At 44.8% G+C, this 12,453-nt stretch overlaps 1 protein-coding gene and 1 long non-coding RNA gene across 4 annotated transcripts in view; both read right to left on the bottom strand.

The window, feature by feature from the left end:
• MLXIP (MLX interacting protein) overlaps positions 1-12,453 on the bottom strand; it is a 64,889-nt gene that overhangs the window by 36,141 nt on the left and 16,295 nt on the right. The window lies entirely within an intron of this gene.
• LOC116526257 lies at positions 4,101-5,118 on the bottom strand. Its single transcript, XR_004258070.1, has 2 exons — positions 4,917-5,118; positions 4,101-4,882 (listed from the first exon to the last, which is right to left on the bottom strand). It is a non-coding gene; the product is annotated as an uncharacterized LOC116526257 (long non-coding RNA).

Raw genomic sequence — 12,453 nt, 5'->3', positions numbered from 1 at the left:
GATTCCCCTAGAGTGCTGAGAAGCCAGCTTCAGGGGAGCTGCAACGGTTACAAAGGGAAAGGACAAAAGGTCCTTTCTATTTATAAGGTAAAGATAAATGTCTGTTTGGATTTAAAAAAAAAAAAAAAAAAGAGCCAGTGGTTCCATCTGGCTTTCACCACCAGAAATCAAATGCATCCACACCATATAGAAACCCTCTGCAGGCCAGGGAGTGGGACATCCCAGCAACACTTACCAAAGCCCGATGTGTCAGGCTCTGCATGGAGGGCCAGAGATGACGCCATCCCTGGCCCCGCCCTCAGGATCTCATGAGCTAATGTAGAAGATAAAAGGTCTTCCTTTGAGTGAGCAAAGGCGTGTGAAGGGTGTACAGAAACGCAATGGAGGGGCACTCAATGGTGTTTTCCTTAATCAGGATGCCTGAGCAGTGTCTCCAAGGGAAAGAGAAGGTAGAGAAAAGGGTTTCAGGCAGAGGGAATCAGGAGGCCTTCTCCAGATATGAATGGCTTTGGCATCTGGCCCATGCTCTTCCCTCCCTTCTCCATCACCACCATAAATGGGCCTGCAGCTTTGAAGACAGAGGAGTTAAGATAACACCACTAGTGGTGCGGAGCCTAGGATCAAAGTCCCAACTTTGCTGCTACTTTTCCCAGCCCGGGGCTGGCCTGGGTGACAGCTAAGTCCTTGAAAAAGAAGAGCAAGTGAAGCGATGGAAAGCTAGTTGGCCAAGATTTCACACTTGAGTCAAATGTAATTTTCTGAATCTGTAGTCCAAAAAGATGACAGAATAGGAATCGAAGCTAACTTATCACACCAGGTTCTGAAGTAAAGCAGGTCAAGAAAGAGGGGAGGAAAAGAAGGGGAAGGAAGAGCTTATAAAAGGGAAGTTTTTGACAGACACCACTTTTGTAACATGGGTGTTTTGACTACATAAAAGTGAAAAATCAGCCAGGAGTGGTGGCTCACACCTGTAATCCCAGCACTTTGGGAGGCCAAGATGGGCAGATCACCTGAGGTCGGGAGTTTGAGACCAGCCTGACCAACAAGGAGAAAACCTGTCTCTACTGAAAATACAAAATTAGCCCGGCGTGATGACACATGCCTGTAATCCCAGCTACTCAGGAGGCTGAGGCAGGAAAACCACTTGAACCCGCAGTGGCTCACGCCTATAATCTCAGCACTTTGTGGGGCTGAGGCAGGCGGATCACGAGGTCAGGAGTTTGAGACCAGCCTGGCCAATACGGTGAAACCCTGTATCTATAAAAAAAATTTTTTTAAGGGAAAAATCCCTTCTAAATTAAAAAAAAAATCAATAAGCAAAGTTAGAAGGTAAGTGTCAAACTGAGGGAGGCATTATGAAAAAGGCTTAGTTGTTAAGGTGTAAGGAGTTCCACAATCAGTGAAGCTTCACTGCACAGAGATCAAAAAGATGTGGCTGTCAAGGTCTGAATCAAATGGTGGAACTCAGCCCCACCAACAGTGCGCCAACCTGACAGTATGTACCTTTGATGTGATCACCCGTGAAGCATCCACCAAAAATGTTCCACTTAAATCTAACAAAGCCTTTCAGGACTCACACATGGTCTAGAGGAAGCACAGGGAGCAGGGAAACACGTTCCACACGAGGACAAATGTGGACTGTGGGACAAACTTCACGACGACTGGGCCAGTCCCTTCAAAAGTTCAGAGCCACAGCGGGTGGAAAGGCAGAAGGATTCTTCTACAAGAAAAAAGGCTACAGAGATGAAAACCAAGTGCCAAGTTGGGTCCTGATTCATAAAACTAGTCACAAAAGACATTTTGAGGAAAACTGGGAAATCTTTTCATATAGACCATACATTACATATTATAGAATCAACATTTTCTTTGGCATAAAAATGACATAATAGTTATGAAAGGGAATATCCTTATTTCTAGGAATAAAATGTCATTAATATCTGCAATTTTTCCCCTAAACTGTCTCAAAGTGGGAGAGAGAGATCCATAAAACAAGTGAGGTGAATGTTAAGTGAGACACTGTCTGCAAAGATGACGCCACCATTATTCCAACTTTTCTCTGTTACGATTTTTTTAATAAAAAGTTGAAAGAAAAAAAAAACTGGCAAAAAGGCCAATATCCCAATTAAAAAAAAGAAAAAAGAAAAAAAAACAGAAGAGGTAAAAGGACATTCTTAAATATAAATAAGAACCAAAGAAAACTAGAACCAAAGAAATGTAAATTAAAGCACCAGAGATACCTTGTTTTTTCTTTTGCCTTTCAGATTAACAAAGATTTTAAAAAGCAGGGTAATTAGGCCAGGTGCAGTGGCTCATGCCTATAATCCCAGCGCTTTGCGAGGCCGAGGCAGGTGGATCACCTGAGGTCAGGAGTTCAAGACCAGCCTAGCCAACATGGTGAAACCCTGTCTCTACTTAAAAAAAAAAAAAAGTACAAAAATTAGCTGGGTGTGGTGGTGCACACCTGTAGTCCTAGCTACTCAAGAGGCTGAGGCAGGAGAATCGCTTGAAGACGGGAGGCGGAGGTTGCAATGAGCCGAGATCACACCACTGCACTCCAGCCTGGGCAATAGAGTGAGACACTGTCTTCCCCAAAAAAAAAAAAAGGGGTAACTACGGTAAAGCTGAAAACAAGGAAACTGAAGATAAACCAAATACATCTATCGACAGATGAATGGAGAAAACACACTGCTATATCCATAGGATAGAATATTAACTACAGGTGCAGATAGCAACACACCGAGCAGAGGAAGAGAGACACAAAGATACAAACTGTCTGATTCCATTTATATAAAACACACAGAAAGACTAATCTAATTCATAGTGATAGCACGCAGATGGTGAAGAGGAAGATGCCTGGCAAGGGGGCAAGGGAACCTTCTGGGGTCACGGAAATGTTCTATATCTTGATTGCAGTGGTCACACATGCATAAACTTGCCAAAACTATAGATAAGTCCACTTGTAAGGGTGAATTTTATTGTTTACATATTATACCTTAATAGAGCTGATTGAAGTTTTTAAATTACAGTAATGATATTCAGGATCAGGAACAATATAAGGAGTTGGACTTTCTTAAATAACGCTAGTGGGACTATTAACTGCTACAACTTGCTTTTTGTAACAGCTTTATTGGACTATAGTTCACATACCATACAGTTCACTCATTTGAAGTATACAATTCGGCCAGGCATGGTAGCTTACACTTGTAATCTCAGCACTTTGGGAGACCAAGGCGGGAGGACTGCTTGAGCCCAGAAGTTAGAGACCAGCCTGGGCAACAGGGCAAAAACCCATCTCTACAAAAAAATACAAAATTAGCCAGGTATGGCGGCATCTACCTGTAGTCCCTGCTACTTGGGAGGCCAAGGCAGGAGGATGGCTTGAGCCTGGGAGGTCAAGGCTACAGAGAGCCGTGATCACGCCACTGAACTCCGGCCAGGGCGACAGAGTGAGACCCTGACTCAAAAAATAAAGTGTACAATTCAATCATGTTTCATATATTCAGAGAGCTATGCAACTGCCATCACAATTTTAGCGCATTTAAAAGAAATGGCCACCCTCTTCAGTTATTCCACTTCAACCCTAAACAACTGTCAATCCACTCTGTCTCTATATGAACACAAATTCTGGACATTTGGTATTTCATATAACTGGAATCATATAATATGTAACCGTTTGGGACTGACTTCTTTCACTCGGCATCATGTTTTCAAGGGTCATCCATGTGGCACTTGTCAGCATTCCAGTCTTGTTTGCTGCTGAACATTCTATCGTATGCATGTATCACATTGTTTAATCCATTCATCAGCTGGTGGACATTTAGATTATATCCAACTTTTGGCTGTTATGAGTAACACTTCTGTGAACATCTTTGTACAAGTTTTTATAGGGACTATATTTTCTTGGGGAGATCCTTAGGAAGGGAATTGCTGGGTCACATGGTAACTCCATGTTTAATGTGTTGGGGAGCTGCCAGACTGTTTTCCACAGCAGCTGCATCATTGTATGTTCCCACCAGCACGCAGAGGGATCCAATCTCCATGCTTACCAACACGTTCCACATACTAATGCTGTGAAGTAGCCTCTTACTGTGGTTTTGACCTGCATTTCCCTAACGATTATTGGTATTAAACATCTTTTCACATGTTTATTAGCCATTTGTATATCTTCTTTGGGAAAATGTCTACTCAAGTCCTTTGTCCATTTTTTTAAATTGAGTTATTTTTAATTTGTAGAATTCTTTATATATTCTAAATATACATCATTTATTAAATACATACTTTGTCAATATGTTCTCCCATTCTAGGGGTTGTCTTTTCTAATTAATAGAACTTTTGAAAACTACCCTTGCAGCATACATCATACTTCAGTGTAGATACCTACTTTGATGCTGTAGTTTCACTTTTAAGAATGTATCTTAAGGAAATAATTTAAGAAGTGTAATGAGAAGAGCTATTAACAAGGATATTCATCAAAGGACTATTTAGCTGAATCACAACCCTTACCTCACACCATACACAAAAATTAAATTAAAATCATTCACATTCTAAATGTAAGAGCTAAAACTATAAAACTTCTTGAAGAGAATATAGGAGAAAAACCTTAGAGAACTTGGCAAAAATTTCTTAAATCTAACACAAAAGGCGTGAAAAGAAAAAAAAGACAGATATATTAGACTTTTTCAAAATAAACTTTTGCTCTTCAAAAGACTACTGAAAATGATGCTGCAGGTCTATTTTTAACCACATGGGCACAGAAAAAAGAAAAAAAAAAAAAGCAAAGTAACAAAACAACAGGGTGTAACTCCAAGAGCACCTTTCCAAGGTTCTTTTCTTCCTATCTTTCTGAAATGTCTGAATCCCATATTTGACCATGAGTATGCACCTCTATACAATGAGGGAGGGGGAAGAAAAAGAACCTCCACAAAACTATTTCCTCTTGGCAAAGGGGAAGAAGTGAATGTACATCTCATAATTGGCAAAAAGCAAAATTCAGTTAGCCTGGGACACAGTCTACCCTGTTGATTGAGTTTACTTATCTGCCACATTTCAAAAATGAGAATATACTGTAATTTTTTGAAGAGTTTAGGATCTTTGCCCTTTCACATGATTTGCAGATAATTTCTTTTTTTTTTTTTTTTTTTGAGACGGAGTTTTGCTCTTGTTACCCAGGCTGGAGTGCAATGGCACGATCTCGGCTCACCACAACCTCTGCCTCCTGGGTTCAGGCAATTCTCCTGCCTCAGCCTCCTGAGTAGCTGGGATTGCAGGCACGTGCTACCATGCCCAGCTAATTTTTTGTATTTTTAGTAGAGACGGGGTTTCACCATGTTGACCGGGATGGTCTCGATCTCTTGACCTCGTGATCCACCCGCCTCGGCCTCCCAAAGTGCTGGGATTACAGGCGAGAGCCACCGTGCCCGGCCAGCAGATAATTTCTATTACATATACAAGTTAATCTGGTGAACAACATTCACTGATGTTACTGGTTAATAATGGCTTTGGAGTATTCTGTAAAAGGAGTCTGTACGTATACCATTATCTCACAATTATCTGGAGCTTAATTTAGTTATCCAGAAGTAAAAGTAATTCAAGATAGATAACAAAGGTCTGTGCACTTGACTCAGAGGAGAGTCTCTAAACCCTCACTAAGTTAATTACCCTGATTTTACACTCAATTTAACAACATATGCAAACCAACAGAAAATGGGAGACACCAGACAAAAAGGGAAACTCACTGCTGAGCAAGTGGCAGCCAACAGCCTAGAGGAGACGATCATTCAATTTGAAAACCTAACTCATGAGAGAATATAGGACTGCTGAGCAGAGAATTCAATATACCGTAACAATGGAGATTGTTACACAATAATGTAATAAATAAAATTAAATAAATAATATTAAATAGATTACACAATAATGTAATAAATAATATTCAAAATGTTTCTAAATAATCAAGTTATATTGTGCTTAATATGTTCAAGAAAGCAGCCAAAATGAGTATGTATTTGAGAGAGATTTCTACTGCCCATTAAAAATGGTTAATTTTTGTTGTTGTTAAGACAGAGTCTCGCTCTGTCGCCCAGGCTGAAGTATACTGTAGTGGTGCAATCTCTGCTCACTGCAACCTCCACCTCCCAGGTTCAAGCAATTCTTTTGCCTCAGCCTCCCGAGTAGCTGGGACTACAGGCACACGCCACCACACCCGGCTAATTTTTTTTTGCATTTTTGGTAAAGATGGGGTTTCACCACACTGGCCAGGATGATCTCAAACTCCTGACCTCTTAATCTGCCCACCTGGGCCTCCCAAAGTGCTGCGATTACAGGTGTGAGCCACTATGCCCGGCCAAAAATGATTAATTTTTATAAAAGAGATGATTAACAAAATAAACAACAGTGATGTAGAAAACTGGTTAATATCAAAGGAAGCTCTCTATTCCTTAAGAGAGGGGAAGACAGGCTGGGCGCTGTGGCTCACACCTGTAATCCCAGCACTTTGGGAGGCCGAGGCGGGTGGATCACAAGGTCAGGAGTTTGCGACCAGCCTGGCCAATATGGTGAAACCCCGTCTCTACTAAAAGTACAAAAATTAGCTGGGCATGGTGGCGGGCGCCTGTAGTCCCAGCTACTCAGGAGGCTGAGGCAGGAGAATCGCTTGAACCTGGGAGGTGGAGGTTGCAGTGAACCAAGATCGCACCACCGCACTCCAGACTGGGCAACAAAAAAAAAGAAAAAATAAGAGAGGGGAAGACAAATTAGGTATTTTTGCAAACACATTTTAATAGCAAGCCAACTCTAATCCCATAAAACTCAAAGGACTGACCTAAAGAAGTCATCTTAGATCCATTCACAGATTCTTCTGTGCTCCTCAAATGGTACCACGGAGGTGCTTCCCAAGTCTGTCTCTGAATAAGACAAACCCTATGGTAAGGTCATTTCATCTCACCACCCAGCCATCTAGCTCCTCTGTCCACCAGGTCTACACTGCTCCTGCACTGCAGCTCTAGCTTTGAGGAAAAAACACTTGAATTTGGCTGTCTGGGGCAAGGGACCTGACATGTTTTTTGCACTCTGCATTTCCTCCTTTTAGGCTCTTCAAATGTGGGGGTATAACCACACTACACTTGGAGAGCTACTAATTCAAATGCAGAGAAACGAAGTTCCTGACTTGGGGAGGAAATGAGTCTCCATCTTCTCATTACAAACACCTCTCCATGTGAGCAGCTCCATCCTCCCACCCTCCACGGAGTTCTCCTAATGCCCTAAACTCCTTCAGGGCTGGGATTTACACAAAGATATCTGGACATGAGGAATATTCCTCATAAAGCCACACAAATAGGAAACCAAGGAAGGGCAGAGGTAGGACAATGCAACCTAAGTTGGCATCAGAAAGCCAAAACCCCAAGGCTCTGCTCCTCAGTCTGAGGGAGTTCAGCAGAGGAACTGTTCTCTCTTGCTGGTTATTTGTAGCCTGAAGCATCATATACACACAGGACAGACACCGGACCAAAAAGGTGTTGGGGAGAATCAACCGGAGCTGCAGGGACAGCAGGTGGGGAGCTTGGCCAGAGCAGGTGGTCTCATGTCTCGAACAAGCAAGGGCTAAGGGAGGCTGAGGCCACCAGCATACAGTGTAATGCCTGGAAGCACAATGCCCCTAGGGCATTACCAAGAGGCAAGGCTGGCTGCAACAGCTGGGGTCCAGGATGCCCAACAGACCTAGAGACCGCAGTCTGCTCTGTAATAGCTTGGTTTTTGTGTTTGTTTTTGTTTTTGTTTTTTTGAGACAGGGCCTTGCTCTGTTGCCGAGGCTGGCTGAAGTGCAGTGGCACAATCATGGTTCACTGCAGCCTCAAACTCCCCAGCTAAAGCCATCCTCCCAAGTAGCTGGGGCCACAGGCACAGGCCACCATCCCTGGCTAATTTTAAAAATAATTTTTGTAGAGGGTCTTGCTTTGTTGCCCAGGCTGGTCTTATATTCCTGGGCTCAAGTGATCTTCCCGCCTTGGCCTCCCAAAGTGCTGGGATTACAGGCGTGAGCTGCCACGCCCGGGTGCTCTGCAGTACTTAACTCACTGTCCTAAGAGCTGTTCCCATTGCTCCTGCTAAGCAGAGACACAAACGGAGGCGGTTTCTCCTCTGGAAACAGCGGTCCTCCTCCCAGCCCAGCCCAAGGATCAGCAGCAGAGGTGGAAGAAAAGAAGCCAGTTTCAGATCACCAAAGTGACGCACACCACACCAACTGGCACTTTATTCAAAACAATGATGCCTTTGTCAAGCATAGCCCAGGAGCCAGTTGAAAAACCTGCCCTTCCCTCCTAATTTCTACTTTTAAGTCCCCATGACTTTGAGGCACCATGTTAAAAAGGAGGAAAAAAAATTACACATAAACCAGTATCAGCCAACCCATGTGACCTGACAGAAGGCAGGCCAGCTGCCCTTCCAAGACAACACATCACTGGAGCTGGTTGTTCTGCAGCCATGGGTCACCTACTGGGCAGCTCAAGCTCCCAGGACACATTTACGTCTCACTGATATATTTCCAGTGATCCCAGCCAACAAAAAACAAAGCGCTGAAACACAGCGCTGCTGTGTCAACCTTCCAGTTGTCTGGGAGGGCAGCACACCCCAACCTCAATCTGAGCTGCTTAGCGGGGGTGGCTGCTCCCCATCTTTCCAAGAACCTAAAAGCAGCTGTTCCAGGGCCCTCTGGGACAGAGAACAGAAGGAAAATCTCTCTTCGGGGAAGAAATGGGGGCACCGGCAGACCAGATGACAGAATTTCTCACACCACACCCTGCCCTGCTTGCTTTATCCCTGCTTTACCAATCAGGGTCAGCCATCTCCAACACCACACAAACACGCCCGTAGCTCCAAGGAGCCAGCAACAAGCACACAAACAAAGATAAGCAAACAAACTTATCAGGTGCAGTGCAGCTGGCTCCACACAGGCCCTGCCAGCTCCTCTGCAAATACAGCCTCTGGTAGGCTGCTCTGAGAAGGATCTGGAGAAGGCCGTGCATAGCACAGGTGAGCTTGCCTATCTGCTGGCTCACAGTACTATGCAAAGCCAAGGCCAAGGCCAAGGACAGGCCAGAGCTGAGCTGCTAACTGGGTCCTTTGATTTCCCATGGACAAGGCCTTCTGCCAAGGTTTCTCATGGAGGGAAAAAAACGGCAGATTCCAAAACTAAAGGGAAAGAGAGTCTAGGCCAACAGATAAGGGACCAGCGTGGGAGATTAGGGAGCTGGGAGTAGGCCTTCTACTGGGCCAGGAAATGGAGCCCTCAGGAAGGAGTTCTCAGCAAGAACACAGCAGGGGGACGGCGGGCAGGGCAGGGGACACCGGTCTTCACACAGCTGGGCCTAAACAATTTTAATTTATTTTATTGTTGTGGTTTTTTTTTAGAGACAGGGTCTCACTCTGTCACCCAGGTGGGAGTGCAGTGATCATAGTTCGGCAGCCTCCAACTTCTGGGCTCAAGAGATCCTCCTGCCTCAGCCTTCTGAGTAGCTGGGACTACAGATATAAGCCACCATGCCTGGCTAATCTTTTGGTGTCTGTAGAAACAGGGTCTTGCTATGTTGCCCAGGATGATCTGAACTCCTGGGCTCAAGTGATCCTCCCACACCAGCCTCCCAAAGTGTTGAGATTACAGGCATAAGCCACCGAACCTGGCCCTGGTTATGTTTTAAAATTGAGGCTAGGTGCAGTGGCTCACACCTGTAGAAAGGCCAGGGCAAGAGGACCGCTTAAGCCCAGGGGTCCAAGGCTGCAGTGAGCTGTGATCACACCACTGCACTCCAGCCTGGGCAACCGAGTGAGACCTTGTCTCAAAAAAAAAAAAAAAAAAAAAAAAGGCCAGGTACAGTGGCTCACACCTGTAATCCTAGCACTTTGGGAGGCTGAGGTGGGCAGATCATTTGAGGTCTGGAGTTTGAGACCAGCCTGGTCAATATGGTGAAACCCCATCTCTACTAAAAATACAAAAATTAGTGGGCATGGTGGTGGGTGCCTATAATCCCAGCTACTCAGGAGACAGGCAGGAGAATTTCTTGAACTCGGGAGGCAGAGATTGTAGCAGGCTGAGATTGCGCCATTGCACTCCAGCCTGGGCAACAAAAGCAGAACTCCATCAAAAACAAAAAACAAAAACAAAACATAACCAAAGTCTTCATGCCTTCAACCCACAGCCCCTCTGCCGAGCACTCCGCTGACAGCGTAAGTGTTAGGACAGATAGACCCATGGAAGCACATAAGCGAGCAGCTAAGAAGCAAAGCTGCCAAGCCAGCGAGCAGCACCTCTGGACTCGATCTGACAAGAAGTACTTAAATCATTTTTCAGAGTGTTTAGTCAGCTCTTCCTTCCACGTACCAAGTCATTCCCCAGTTTTGTAACTCGCAGGGACACGTATCCGCAGCGTTCCAGTACCACGTGAGAGCTCACGCCAGCTGGGAGGACTCACAACTTTCACGCAGTCTTGCTCTTCCTACCTCAGGCAGAATAAACAGCCAAAGGCAGGAATCACTGGAGGGACACTACCGTCACAGCCTCAGGGGTCTGTCAGCGGAGCGCGCCACAAGGCACGCAAGCTGGGACATCAGTCCTGTGGGCACGTTGCTGACCATACATTCTACCCTTGCCCCGCTGCAGGCTGCTGGACACATGTGAAAGCGCAAGAGCTTTCAGCCCTGGACCCAGAATAAAGAGGTCAGCTGTGTACTTGCTGATCACCATTCCACCAGGAATGCCTGTCCCAGGAGGGTGTGACAGTGGGACAAGTAGGGGTGCCTAACGTGGTGACAGGAATTGCTGCCGTTTTAGAGTCCTGAAAGCTTCCCAGGGTAAAGGCTACCGTCAGGAAGAAAGAGGACGCACAGATATTTTCAGACAAAGTAGCCAACTGGGGGTATGAAAACAGAAATGAATGGAACAGGGGCCCAGAAACACAAGAGGGGTTACCAAAAACACCACGGAAATATTCTCAGTGATCAACAGAGAGAGAGTAAATAAACGATAGTACATCCACACAAAGAAATACTATCCAGCCACTAAGAAACACTGCAGAAGCCGGGTGTGGTGGTGTGCATCTGTGGTCCCAGCTCCTCGGGAGGCTGAGGCTGGAGGATTGCTGGAGCCCAGGAGTTCAAGGCTGCAATGAGCTACAATTACACATCTGCAGCTCAGCCTAGGCAACAGAGTGAGACCTGTCTTTAAGAAATAAAAAATTGCAGGCCCGGCGTGGTGGCTCACGCCTGTAATCCAAGCACTTTGGAGGCCAAGGCAGGCGGATCACCTGAGGTCGGGAGTTCAAGACCGGCCTGACCAACACGGTGAAACCCTGTCTTTAAAATAATAAAATAAAAAATTGCAAATGAATATTTTGTGACTTGGAAGGATGTTCACACTCTATTAAATGGAAAAATCCGTTGTGGCGTGTGCCTGTAGTGCCAGCTACTTGGGAGGCTGAGGCAGGAGAATCACTTGAACCCAGGAGGTAGAAGTTGCAGTCTGCCAAGATCGTGCCACTGCACTCCAGCCTGGTGACAGAGCAAGATTCCATCCCAAAACTAAAATAAAAATAAGGAAAAAAATACATACACTCACCATGCAAAAAATAAAAATAAAAAATAAAGTCTGTAAGGATAAACACTAGAGAATTGACAGGTTATCTCTGGATGCTGTAGTTTTTATTTTTTCTTTTAGCTTTACCTATATTTCTGATTTTTCTGTGATACTTAAAATGCAACTTGAAAAGAAAAGGTTAATTTTAATTTTAAAATGTAAAAAAAAAAAAAAAAATCTATACTATGAACATAGAGAAATAACAATGAGTAAAATCTGGAAGGAGGCCTGAAAGATGTGGACAAATTCCAAAAAGTAAGGTCCTAAGCTTCAAAGAATTCCCCAACTTTTCAGCAAACACATCTCCGCAGAGGAAGCACTGCATTGGGATAAATACAAATGCTCCTTGAATCTGGTTTAGAGGCCTCTGCTAAGGCACTTAAGAACCATAAAGCTACTTGCCAACACCTTTCTAAATCAGATCCAAAAGCCACAGCCAGGAATCCTAAGGAACCTGTGGCAAAGCGGCTGCACAAGCACTACGTATGTATGTGAGTGTGCACCGCACACATACATACACCCACACACTCCACACACACACCAACAAAACACACACAAGACACACAACACCACACCACAACAGACCCCACAAACATACACACCCATACACACACCAACACACCACACACACACCAACACACCACACACACCAACACCATTCCACACACACAGACACCATAAACATACACACACATTCCACACACATACCAACACACCACACACAACACACCCACACACCACACACAGATACCGCAAACACACACCCACAGCCCACACACATACCAACACACTACACACACCACACACAGACACTGTAAACACACACCCACCAC

The sequence above is a fragment of the Sapajus apella genome, unplaced genomic scaffold (assembly GCF_009761245.1).
Source record: "Sapajus apella isolate SASKATOON/1434 unplaced genomic scaffold, GSC_monkey_1.0 scaffold2, whole genome shotgun sequence".
In the NCBI taxonomy this organism is placed as follows: domain Eukaryota; kingdom Metazoa; phylum Chordata; class Mammalia; order Primates; family Cebidae; genus Sapajus; species Sapajus apella.
The sequence above is the reverse complement of the archived record's forward strand: the minus strand, read 5'-3'. Positions and strand labels throughout refer to the sequence as shown.